This window comes from Perca fluviatilis, chromosome 6 (assembly GCF_010015445.1).
Source record: "Perca fluviatilis chromosome 6, GENO_Pfluv_1.0, whole genome shotgun sequence".
NCBI classification, from domain to species: Eukaryota; Metazoa; Chordata; class Actinopteri; order Perciformes; family Percidae; genus Perca; species Perca fluviatilis.
The window spans coordinates 20,701,727-20,714,487 of record NC_053117.1 but is presented as its reverse complement, the minus strand read 5'-3'; positions in this window follow the sequence as shown (position 1 = coordinate 20,714,487).

Here is a 12,761-nt window from a genome sequence, read left to right as displayed (position 1 = left end):
GTTAGACCCAGGTGAAAAAAGCTTCTGCGGGGGTGTGTGGCTCGAGGTCATGGTGCAAAGGACCCTAGGGTGAAATTACTCCGAACCATCACTTTAAAGCAACCATATTATGCTCATTTTCAGGTTCATAACTGTATTTTAAGGTTGTACCAGAATAGGTTTGCATGGTTTAATTTTCAAAAAACACCATATTTTTGTTGTACTGCACAGCTCTCTCTCACTGCTGCAGATCCTCTTTTCACCTGGTTTCTGTTGTAGCTACAGAGTGAGACCTCTTTTCATCTTCTTCTTCTGTACTATCTTTGATTGCACTCGCACATGCTCAGTAGCTCAGATGTAGATCATGTCAGCTAGCTCTAGAGACAGTAAAAGAAAGGCTGTTTCTCCAACTTTAGTCAGTTACAAGGCAGGATTAGCTGGGAGACTTCTAAATGAGGGCGCACATGTAAGTAGTTCTTTTTTAGATTATGGTGAACTTGTGTGTGTTGTAGCAGTGCTTTGCTATTGAGAACGAGGTAGCATGCTAGCGTTATCATTAGCGTTAGCATGCTAACGCTAACGCTACGAGCTAACGGTTGTGGTTAGCCAGCTCGTTTCGGATTGTGACGTCACAGTCCGAGCCAATTTTGAACAGCTCACCCAGCGACTGAAGGCAGGACACATTCAGAAACCATATCTCACTCAAAACAGCATGGATGGATTTTTTTCAAAGTTTTCATGTGTGTGAAAGCACCAGAGAAACAAACTAACACCCCAAATCCCAGAAAAAGTGTTTTTTTCATAATATGGGCACTTTAACTGTCCTTGTCCCACCACAATGGCTGCATGTGAAAGGTGCTTGGACAACATTAAATTGGACACTGACAGACACAACACAGAGCAAAGCAGAGAGCGACACAATGAGGCAAAAAGGTAGGACTCCAGCCAGAGCATCTGTGTCCACGGCTGGGTGTAATCACTGCATGTGACAGTGTATAAAAGAGAAGACAAAAAAGCAAACAATCAGTAATTGTAATGATACCATGACATATTGAAAGGCCAACCCTGCTGCTTCTTATACAAACACTGCCTCAACACTCAGCTATCAATCTAACAGCATTATAACAGAAGGTATTTTATTTAATTCCTCAAAGGGCTGCACATATAGGTTTGTTAGCTCATCCTATGTCTGCAAGATTTAACAGAAAGGTTAAAAAACAAGTTCCTGCCTCCAAGTGAAAATGGCCAGTAGCACATAGATCCTAATATTGGAATTCAACACCTATTATTTATTCACACATTGTGGCTGCGAGGGTTTTAGTCTATTTATTTTCCTTTAAATCCGACTGCAGAGGTGACTCTTTCTTGTGAATGGAAATTTGAAAATATACTGCACTTTTGTTGGCGCTACTGTATTAGTATCGTATCTGTGATTGTTGCATTGTATTGTTTGCATAATAAGGGGATTTACAGTAGGAACGGATGAAGGACTTCTATAACTTTCTACTGGGATGATATAAACAAACAGCAGATGCCTTGTTTCCCAATGAGCTTCCCAATGAACACTTGAAGCATTTGTTCTAGTGATTGTCTACATCATTTTAACAGACATCCTTTATATGGTAATAAGATTACATGCGTTTAACTAAATTAAAATGCTTTGCAGCCGCATCAGTTAAATAGCTACCATATGACTGTATCCAGCTAAGACATAATCACCTAATTAATGTAAATTAAGCTGTTTTGCACAACTCGATGCACACAGGTAAGTTGTTTATAAGCGAATAAATAATGACAATACTGTACAAATGACAAACCTGACTTGAATGCTGTATTCATGGAAGGGGAAATAGATATTGGATGAGTAGATAGATGGATAGACAATAAATGAATACATTGTGTTTTGTGTACATACATATTGCGGCCGTTACTCCCAGGCTGTGGAATAACTTACCTCCTTATATTAGGGAATGTTCCTCTCTTATAGAGTTTAAACGACATTTGAAAGCTTACTTTTTCACTCTGGCTTTTGATCATCCATGAGTGCTGTGTTAATGATGTGATAGGATTTTAGTAGTATTTACTAGTGGCAAGGTTCGGAATTTAAATGTCTTGAATATTGTTTTATTTTATTTTTTGTACAGCACTGTGGTCAACTTTTGTTGTATTAATATGTGCTTTATAAATAAATTGAACATTGAACATATTGTACACTCTGAGATAGACTGGGGTGTGTGTGTGTGTGTGTGTGTGTGTGTGTGTGTGTGTGTGTGTGTGTGTGTGTGAATAACAATGATACATTCATGTGGTGGGAGAAATTAGTTTTCCCCACGAGAGCATTGCACTTGTCCTGAGTGTAGGGAAAACAGTTCCTCTTTAATGGATCCCTATAATGTTCCAGTCACAGTCATTAGGGACTCCGGCTGGCACCATATTTAGAGAAAATCTTTGAGTAATTAAAGGAACCGTTTGCCATTGTGAGAACGGGGCTGGCTATAATGGGAAGTTCTATTAGTCTGTCACGGTGAAGCCTAATGGCTGACCACCACACTATCATTAGAAACTGTCTGTGTCTGTGTCTGTGTGTGTGTGTGTGTGTGTGTGTGTGTGTGTGTGTGTGTTCTTGTGTGTGTCGGCTAATCGTATAATTAAATGGACTATGATTCATCTTAGACAAGTAATGGGAATACAAACCTTCTCTTCCTACTTCTCTTCATTTTCTCTGTCCTTTTGTGTTGTTTGATTTACGCACTTGACGTCTTTCTCTGAAGCTTACTGTTGCTCACCGTTATTCCTCATTTCTTCGTCCATCACCCCTATTTCGTTTCGTCTGTCACTTAGCTGTGCTCTGTCTCTCTCCCCTATTATCCCTTCTTCTATCCTCCCTCCATCGTTATCCTAATTTATTTCATCTTCCTTCCATTCAATTTGTCTTTCTCTCCAGTGCGGTCTTTTCCCGTAACTTCAACTCCCATTGCCCTGTCTGTTTTTTTAGTCCCTTTCTCCTCATTATTATCTCACAGCGACGCTCCTCTACCATCCTCTGCATCTTTGAAAAATCAAGTTAGGAGCCAAGAAAAGCTCAGGGAAAGTTGTTTCCATTAACATGACATTATACAGTGCATTATCACTTTTTTAGCTCAGGCTTTGTTTTTTCAGCCATTTTCAAAAAAATTAAAAGATAGAAAACCATTAAGACTACATTTTTGGATCCAGGTTTTTTTTTTTTTTTGGGATCCTTTTCATTATGCTCCCCCCAGAGTGTTTTGTATCGTCCCACAGTCATCTTGTAAGATCTGTCGGAGCAGATGGCCTCTCCTCATGAAACTCTGATGACAGCACAGTAATCTGACTCAACAGAGAAAAGGCTGTCTGTTTAACAACAAACTCCATTCAAGTGGAATACCAACACAGGTGCACTGCACTAAGCCGGAATGTCCTGCCCATGACAGTCCCTGCGTAAAATAAAAGGTTTGTCTCATGCCTCCCAACTGTACGATGGGAACAATTGGCAGCCATCATTACACTCCACTTCATTTCTTAGTTTTTGATGCAGACCACAGAGCAGTTTTCTGATGAAGAAACTAAAGCTACCAATGAAGAAGCCTGAAATAGTGTTAGTGACCAAGAACAATGTAGTCAGCATATGCAAACATGCATTATTGGGCTGCAATGGCTGGCTGGTTGGCCAGCTGACAAATTGGTTGCCATGGCTGTTATGAGAACCCTGGCCAGAGGTGATGGGTCGCAGTATCCGTGGCGACTGTGGTCGAGAGTTACACTGAGAGGCCAGATGGGGCAGCAGTAGGGGGTGATCTGCCTCAGTACTTCATCATAGCAAAACCAGAACAGAGAGATGATGCCGGTGTGAAAATGATGACCTAACTAAAACATGTTTCAAGCAAATTCAACAAGACATATTATGGAAGCAATACTAGATATCCTATTTTAAACATAAAAGGGTATATGATGTACAAGCAATCCAGTATAACAGCCATGCAATACATTGCATATTTACTGGCTTATAATGGTCAATTTATGCTGATATTGTGTCATCAACTAGCTGACACAACATCATGTGTTGTTTTATTGTTGTAATCGATGTGAGAGGTGACTCAGAAAAACAAGTACCTTGGAGGGAACACCAGATATTTTTTAAATGACAGTGTGGTCCTTTTATGTTAGTCTCTTATTTTAGAAATTGCATGACTATGTGGCATGAGCTGAACTGAACTGTGAACTGATGTTCTCTGCTCCCATGAAATTGGCTGTTAGTGCCAATGAGCAGTCCATGAACTGGTCCTGTGGGTTTTTTAACTGGGATGCTTTAAGTGTTTGCAGTTCTGCTAAAATAAAAGTACGCTTTGAAATTGTGTTGTTGGTGAAGAAGAAAACTGAATCTAAATGGGCATCATTTAATTTGACCTATGTTTAGAGTTTGCTCTTCCCAGTTCAGTATTCCACCGCAACTACTATGAAATTCAATGTTGGATTTCCCACCTGCAAACACGTCCAATTGTGTTCATTGCAACGCAAAACCAACTGGGAGCATACAGTACAGCTACCAAGGATTGAACCCAGAGTCTCTGCACCACGTGTGCCCCCCTGGTTCTTTAAGGTGAAAAGCTAACTTTAAATTAAAATATGCATGAATGAAAAAAAAGCAACTGATACACAGCAATTGATATTCTGTCCGTTTCGTAATTGTACTGGGACCTTAACAATGAGTAGCGGGCTCTTTGTCAATATGGTAGCAAGCTATTTTTTATTAGCGCAGGAGCTCAAGGCTAAATTTGTTATGTGAGGTGTATACTAACAAGTCTGAAGAAACCCTTGATCTATGGCAGTGCCTGTGAGCTTCTTTTCAAAGATTTTATTCTCTTTGTTTTCTCACAACCTACACCTACACCTGAGTGGGCTTTTTAGGCAGATAAATTAAGCATGCCTAAAATACAAAAAGTGAACAAATTCTGCAGTAATTACTCTCTGCATACATTACATTTGAGAGAGTGAGAGAGAGGTGCTGTTCTGGCCCAGTGTGTCCTCAGTAGGCCTGTCAGTCCTGTTCATCTTTACCTGAATGATGCCACCACAACCCACCTGTCACCAGAAACCCAGGCCAGGAGATGAAAAATAAAAAAAGAGAGTGAAGAAAGACAGACGGAATATTACATTTTACAGCAATAGCATCCATAGGTATGAGTTGTTTATTGACTGATTCCTATTAAGTGTCTTTGAACCCTATTTACTCTAAGGTAGAAAGACAGATTCAGATTCAAAAGGATTTCATTTCAGATATTGAATCAGCTTTGAGCTAAGCTCTCCAGATGCATTTGTGAAAATAAAAATGCTTTTAAAATTCCTGTGTTGCTGACTTCTTTCTTTGTATTCACACGAGTGAAGAAAAGCAAGCTCTTTAAAGCAGGGCAGCCAAAAATTCTGAGGACATAATCATGTAGGAGCATATCATAAAGTAATGTAAGGTATTATTGATCTATCTGCATATATTCAAATTCAAAGAGTGATAATACATGAGCCACGACTTTGGGCAGCATTCCTGTGCAGGAATGGGAACTGATCAATGTGATGCGATTACTGAGGATGAAAATAAAAAAAAAAAACGGGTACTGACAAAGTACAATGTGTCATCACTTTGCGAAATCGCTCCACCGTGTTGCCTCAAAGTATCTCCATAAAAGTTCACATGGTAATGTGACCTCACTAGTGATCCTGAGCGAGTCCTTTAGTTCTTAGGAGCTTTGCGCACACAGGCCCAGATTTTCTGTACTGTCTAAATCCCGCCTGGGCTCCCTGTCTGTACATCTTAGACAAAATCTCAAGGATCTGGCTGTGAAGCTCAAAAGCTGGTCTTACTGATGTGAATCAGCTCCATCTGGATAATGTGGGTTGCAACAGTTTCAGGAGAGACAGTGTTTCTCTATTCGGTCGATGCAGTTAGGCCAAATATATTTGTCTGTGTGAAGTGTTTTACTGTAAACATGTAAGATATACTCATGTTACACATGCATGCCGTAGCTACACAAACTCCCTGTCTTACCGTTTCATAATGGACACAAAAACATAAGCAAACTTCTCGGGTGAAATTGATTTAACGTGTTTAATGACAGGAAGAGCTGAGAGGTAATTTAATGTCAACAGCTCTTCCACTATTTCTCAGCAACAATGACAATAATCAATAAGGAAGAAAACAGTACTACTGCTTAGGGCTGTGCAATTAATTTAATTTCGATTTTGGCTCCCAACGATCACCAAAATAGTATAATTGAGAAAAAACAATTATTTTGCCATGTTCTGTTTTGCAAGAACACTCCTATTTAGGGCTGCAACAACAAATCGATAAACATAGATTCAATTTGATTATTAAAAAAATAGGGCTGAACTATTAATTGCATTTGAGATAATATCGCGATATGTTAAAACGCGATTTCCTAATCGCAAAGGCTGTGATTTGGTCACGTGACTCACAAGGGCAAATCAGTCTGCACTCCGCAGAGAAAGCATCAACTTAGCACGCTAACGGTATGCCGTACCTTGAGCAGATTTCTGTCATTCAAACAACTCTGAATTGTAGTTTAAAACTTGTAAGGGTTTTAGTTGGGCTCCAGTCCATACATGCAGTTAATGAATACAGGCACGCAGAACTGAAGGCTCAGTTAGCAACGATTAGCTCCAGTTAGCGGTTAGCTCCAGTTAGCGGTTAGCTGCGGTTAGCTCCGTTATAAAGATATGGAGTGGAGGAGACTGCCGCGGTGAGGGGTAACAACCAGACTCTGCTAAATGACGTTCGGGGAGCTTTCACAGCAGCGTGGCCACGTTGTTTCAACGGTTTTATTAGTACAGTTAATCCCACGGCAACAACTGCATGCTACTACTAATGTAACGATAGCCTCTCTGAGCAAGTGCAACATTGTTGACGCTGTCATGCACACAGCTCGCAAGTTCATGAGGGGAGGGAGGGGCTGGAGGTAGCTCCTCTGTGCGCTGTGAAAGAAAATACACCGATGTATATATTTTTACTTATTTAACTGTCTAGTAAAGTTCAGAGACAGTGTTTAAAAAGTGCAATCCACATGTTTACATATGTCTATGTAAATAATAATTAAATAATCTAAATACTACTAAGTGTGGTAAAGCCACATTTGTTTTTATATTTCTGCAATCTGCACTTTAGTGTGATTTGTTTCTGACTTTCATATGAATGTTTACACCAGGCTTGGTCAGTGTTCAATATACTACTGTGATTGAAGTAGTTAAATAAAAGATGTCATTCATATAAATTCATACATCACCTAATTTCATCATTACATACAGACCTGGCCTCCAGGAAAGAACAGTTTGTTTAATCTAATCGTGTGTTGTTCATACTATACAATGATTTATTGCTAGTTTTTGTTGAATAATACAGAAGACAAAGAGCTTAAAAAATAATCGCATATCAAATCACAATATTTTTGAAAAACATCGCATTTAGATTATTTAAAAAAATCATTCAGCCCTATTAAAAAGGTTGGCAACGAATTTCATTATCGATTCGTTGCTTTGCGCAACTATTACGCCACTTAGTCGCGGAGATAAAAAAAAAATTGAGTTGAGTGCAGAGCGGAGCGAAAGAAAAGAAAAAAAGAGCAGAGCGGGGGTAGAGGAAATACGGAGAGAGACCGGAGACCCGTAACATTGTTCTGAAATACATGGCGGAGGCAGAGAAATCAGTACGACCTAAGTCATCCAAGGTGTGGGAGCATTTCACACTAAATAAATTGAAAATGTGTTAATTGCAAGATAAGCAAAAGCAACAAGGCAGGGCACGGGCGCACCACGGTGATGATTTTGCACCTAAAACGTAAACATGTTGGAGTTCAGAAGCTCTTCTGGTGCTGGTGTAGTGTTTACTCGTTAATATTCACTCGCATTTTTTGGCCCATTCATTTTTTTATTTGTTGTTATGTATATATTCTGTGCCTTGTCCCATATCAGTTATTGTTGACAAATATTTTTGTGTGTGTTGTATAAATGAACTTAACTTCGCCTTACTACAATGATGGTAATCATTTAATGAATAAGCTTCAAGTGTGTGTGTGTGTGTGTGTGTGTGTGTGTGTGTGTGTGTGTGTGTGTGTGTGTGTGTGTGTGTGTGTGTGTGTGTGTGTGTGTGTGTGTGTGTGTGTGTGTGTGTGTGTGTGTGTGTGGTTCTGTATCTGCTCTTTGGGTTACTTACCTTTACAAAACTATTAACTAAAACAACAAGTATGTATGTAAGTATGTATTGAGTTGATGTAAATTAATGCTTTTTTGTTTTTTTATCCGATTCATTGAAAAAATAATCGAAAAGATTAATCGTTAGTTGCAGCCCTACTCTTATTTTGTCTTGTGTTCTGAATGACACGCGCATGCGCACATCCGCACGTGCACATCTGCCACTCCCGAAGCCAGTCAGGGAGGCAAATCGTGTGCATATCATCCACTGGAATTTAAAAACTCAGCGCGAGTAAAGATGGCAGCAGCGTTTGGTGAGCAAAAAAGGCAAAACCAACTCAGTTGTCTTGGAACAGCTAACGTTAGCTAACCCTGCGGTCCCTCTGCCTTTGCCCCCCGCTGTAGTAGACGTTGTATTCCCCCGACACGCTGTATTCATTTACTGTTTAAAACTTTTTCCAGCTTAGTGGGGGTGCATAGGCATACTGCTCAAAACCCTCAGCATTTAGTTTTGTTGTTAAACTGTATGTAAATGAGCAGGGACGTTAAATCACGTGTTTCACGTAACGTTACTCTAAGGTACCGTCTATGTGCTGGATTTTTCCTGAGGTTAGCTAGCAAATAAGCCCACTGACAGCGACATTATTGTTGATATTTTGGCACAATGTTTAGTAATGACAGTAGTAGTGGTCATAATGAGTTAACATGTGATGTGAGATGCACATTGTGTTATGTCTGTGGAACTGCTCATTAGCAGTGTAACGTTATGTGTGATATGTGTAAAGCTGAACCGACTCACAGTAGTAAAACAGATTTTATTCTGATCCAAAGACTATGTGAGATAAAAAGGACAATAACAGATTATACCCTGGACATTATCCATTATATCCAAATGTTAATGAGTAATCGTGTTAAATAATCGTGATTTCAATATTGACCAAAATAATCTTGATTATTATTTTTTCCATAATCGAGCAGCCCTACTACTGCTACTAATACTTAATCATTATTATAGCTAATCATTACACATGTTCTATACATACAGTAGTCAAACCTGAAAGTGCAGTCTTTTTTTTTGTGAAGTGGTATGTAAGATTACAAAAAAAATAAAAAAAATAAATAAATGACATGTCTCTGTGTGCAGAATGGGAACTAGGACGTGCAAAGGCAACTGTGTTAAAGTAGAAGAATAAAACCTCAACCTGAGTGGAATCCTGCCAATCACTCACCTATTGACCTGATAGGAACATTACAGGGTAATACTTTCAAAATTACAACAATTGTCAGACTGATTAGCTGAGCAATCATGTCAATCATTCCTGTGAGTGTCTCCGAGCTGTAAACCACCACTTAGAAATAAAAAAATTGTGTTGACCTTTCTGTTCGCCTTGTTTTTCTTTCATCTTCTTTTCTGTATTTTTTGTCTCTCAGAAACAAATTAATTAAGTTCTGTAAAAATGAAACTTAAAAGCAACTGTAGGGCTGGGAACCGAATTCAATAATTTGTAAGCGCTGACCGAATTGCCTCTAAAGTATCGAGTATCGAATGCCTTGTCATTTAGTACCCAATTTCAATACCTAAAGGGGTGATAGAATGCAAAACCGATTTTACCTTGTCATAGTTGAAAAATGACAGTTTGGTGGTTAAATAGGACATACAAAATCCCATTGACACCTCTTTCCTCTGCAAATCTCACAATTTGAAACTGCCTCTGAAAACGGGCAAATCCCAATGAGCCACCGAGCTGACGTCAACTCGGTGGCTCCTCCTCATTTGGCTCAAGTCTCTAGTCTTTGTCACGCCCCAACATTTACATAGGCTACACAACTGACCTGAGATCGGCGAGTCTTCTGAATCTAGGTCGCGCAGATCTCTGCTATTCAATTACAAAATTCACTTCTGAAACTTTTTTATGCGAGAAATCAACTATGTAAAGCTCAAATATGGCTAATTGCAATGTGTGTCGGAGTTCAGCGGCCGGTGCTGCCTGGGTTGCTACATCGGACTACCAAATGCTGCTGCCCTGACAGAGCTCCAGGGCCTGCAGCTCGCTGTTCTCCCTCCCCTCTTCCTGCTAAATGGCCGTTGTGTGACTGAGAGCGCGGTCAGCAAGCTTGTTACGCCCGCAATCTCTTACCGCAGGTTCCAGTTAATCTTATAATGGATATGTGTTGAGTTATTTAAACAAACGATCGGGGAAAAAAATATATTTTCTAGAAATGACATGTGCTGTTCAACTGGAGGCAGAGAACGTTATATCTCGCATAATGTAACAAGCTAATTTTGTGATCGTATCATCGCTTTGAATCTATTACTAGAGGTAGACTAAAACTAAAACTCTTGCTGCAGATTCATTTCCAGGTAAAGCAATACAAATGCAATAGCAGAGCAGAAACCCTTTCTATTTTCTTTTAGACCATTTATTGAAAACATTAATTACAGCCCAACAGCCTCTGTTCAGTTTTGATGTTTTTCAAAAGTTAAATTAAAGAGATGCTGTTTTCTACTCTAAAAAAACACAAATACCAAACAGTAATCTGGTAACTGGTGCATATCAAACTGAACTTTCTACCCTATTACACCCCTACTACTACCCCATACTTTCAATATATGTCATATGCATTCATGAGATTATCTTTTTTTGTATTTTTTGTTTTTACCTATATTACATATATTGTCAAACAGGTCATTATTTCAATCTCATTTTTTCTCAAACGTGAGTTCCATGCAATATGATAGTCAAATATGTTTTTATTTTAGACCAAGAGATTAATCTCATAATCAAGAAAATAAACAAACCGATTAATTGGTAACAAAAATTGCATTTGTAGCTGCAGCCCCAAAAACACAAAGCAGTTCGACCATAATCAGAATGTCATCTATCAATATGCAAGAGTCACATGCGCTGATCCCAAAAGAAAATCTTTTTCTCTCTCTCATTTCCTCCTTCCTTCTCTCATTGCTACTGTATAGATCACAATAATGTTAGTGGTGACACTCCCTTCCATGGTCATTCATCTGAAACAGAATTATATAAGCCATTTACCACCCGGTCGCCGTGATGGATGGCAGGGCCCCCAGCCAAAGCACCCTGGCCTGATCGCTCCGCTTTTCTCAGTGACAAATGTCACCAGAAAGACATACGGCACCTTCTGATTTCTTACAGTTTTAAAATTGAATATGTTTGTGAAAGGAAAAGTAAGACAAAAAAATATAGGGCTTTGTCATACATAGTATCACAACGTTGAAGTATTGTTTTAGTTTTTCCTCTTGGTTTTTGCTTTGTGTTTGAAATATTTTTCCATCCCCTGAGTGGTGTGGATGATTGTCACATTTTGATTGATTTATCTGGACAAGGAAATGACCGTCATGCTGTGACAATTTGTGTGTGTGTGAGAGGCACTAAATTTGTGAATCAAGGCGGAACGCACAAATTGCTGTCAAGTGCAAAATGCACAATGGAAGTGGCAGTGGTACTTCTGGTATTTCAGCTTCTGCAGACAATGTATACCCATATGTGCATGTAGTGACTTTGGATCATTCTATTATGCATTATCAGTGGCCGTGTAAGGGGCTGGTAACAATCACAGCCCATAATCATAACATACAAAGAATTCTGTAACAATTATTTGGAATAAAATAATGTCTGTATAAGATGTCACATGGCTGCACACACTAACCATTCCTAATGATTGGGTTTTGTTCTTTTCCTTCCAGTTTCTTGGTCTTGGCTACACAACTAAGTGTCTGATTGAGATTGTTGCGTTTTAGTTTTTCAGTGCAGCCACAGGTCAAGCTCTATCCAAATTAAAAAAGTGATGCTTCAGGAGTCATAAATGGAACTGTTCAGAAGACGTGATCCTGAGGGGTTTAAAAAAAGACAGAGGATTAATTAAATTATGGTATTGCATGGAAGTCAACGGTTTGTCCAATGTGTCCTGAGGATGTCAATCTCTCCAACGCTTCCAAACTGGAAGGCAGTGTAGAATACCAAATTATAGTCCAGTAGTTTGCTGTGCACAGAAGCACAAAAGTTCATGTGATTGTTTTGTAACAACCTGTTGTTTGTGCAAGATTTAATCGAGATACTATGCGTATCGATGCATCGTGAATCAGTTAAAAATTTATTTAAATGTGTAAAGATTACAACCTATTCGTGATGCAATTTTTTAAACAGCCTAGAGCATGACGCTAGTTATCATACAGCAGGTAACGTTAGCCTACCATTAGCTAGTAACGTTAGCTGGCTTTAACATGGTTAAAATGCTGACAGCTTAGCGGTGTAAAGTGTGACTGTATTTTACGGTGTTTGGCGTTTTAAGTCCCCAACGTCGTCTTGGACTAGGATTAGGCAATGGTTAGCATTAAGTGCCTTTAAGTCGACGGTCGCAGCGCTGCCTTGAAATCGACGTTGGGGGCTTAAAACACCATTGAGCGTATTTCACTGGTTAAGGATTTAACAGTGACGGGACAGTGTTGCGTTTGGGTCCGGCTCCGTAAGCTTGTGTTGCATTCAATGTTGTTGTAAAATACCCTTCTGCCATCTAGTGTTTCTTCTTTGTCATTT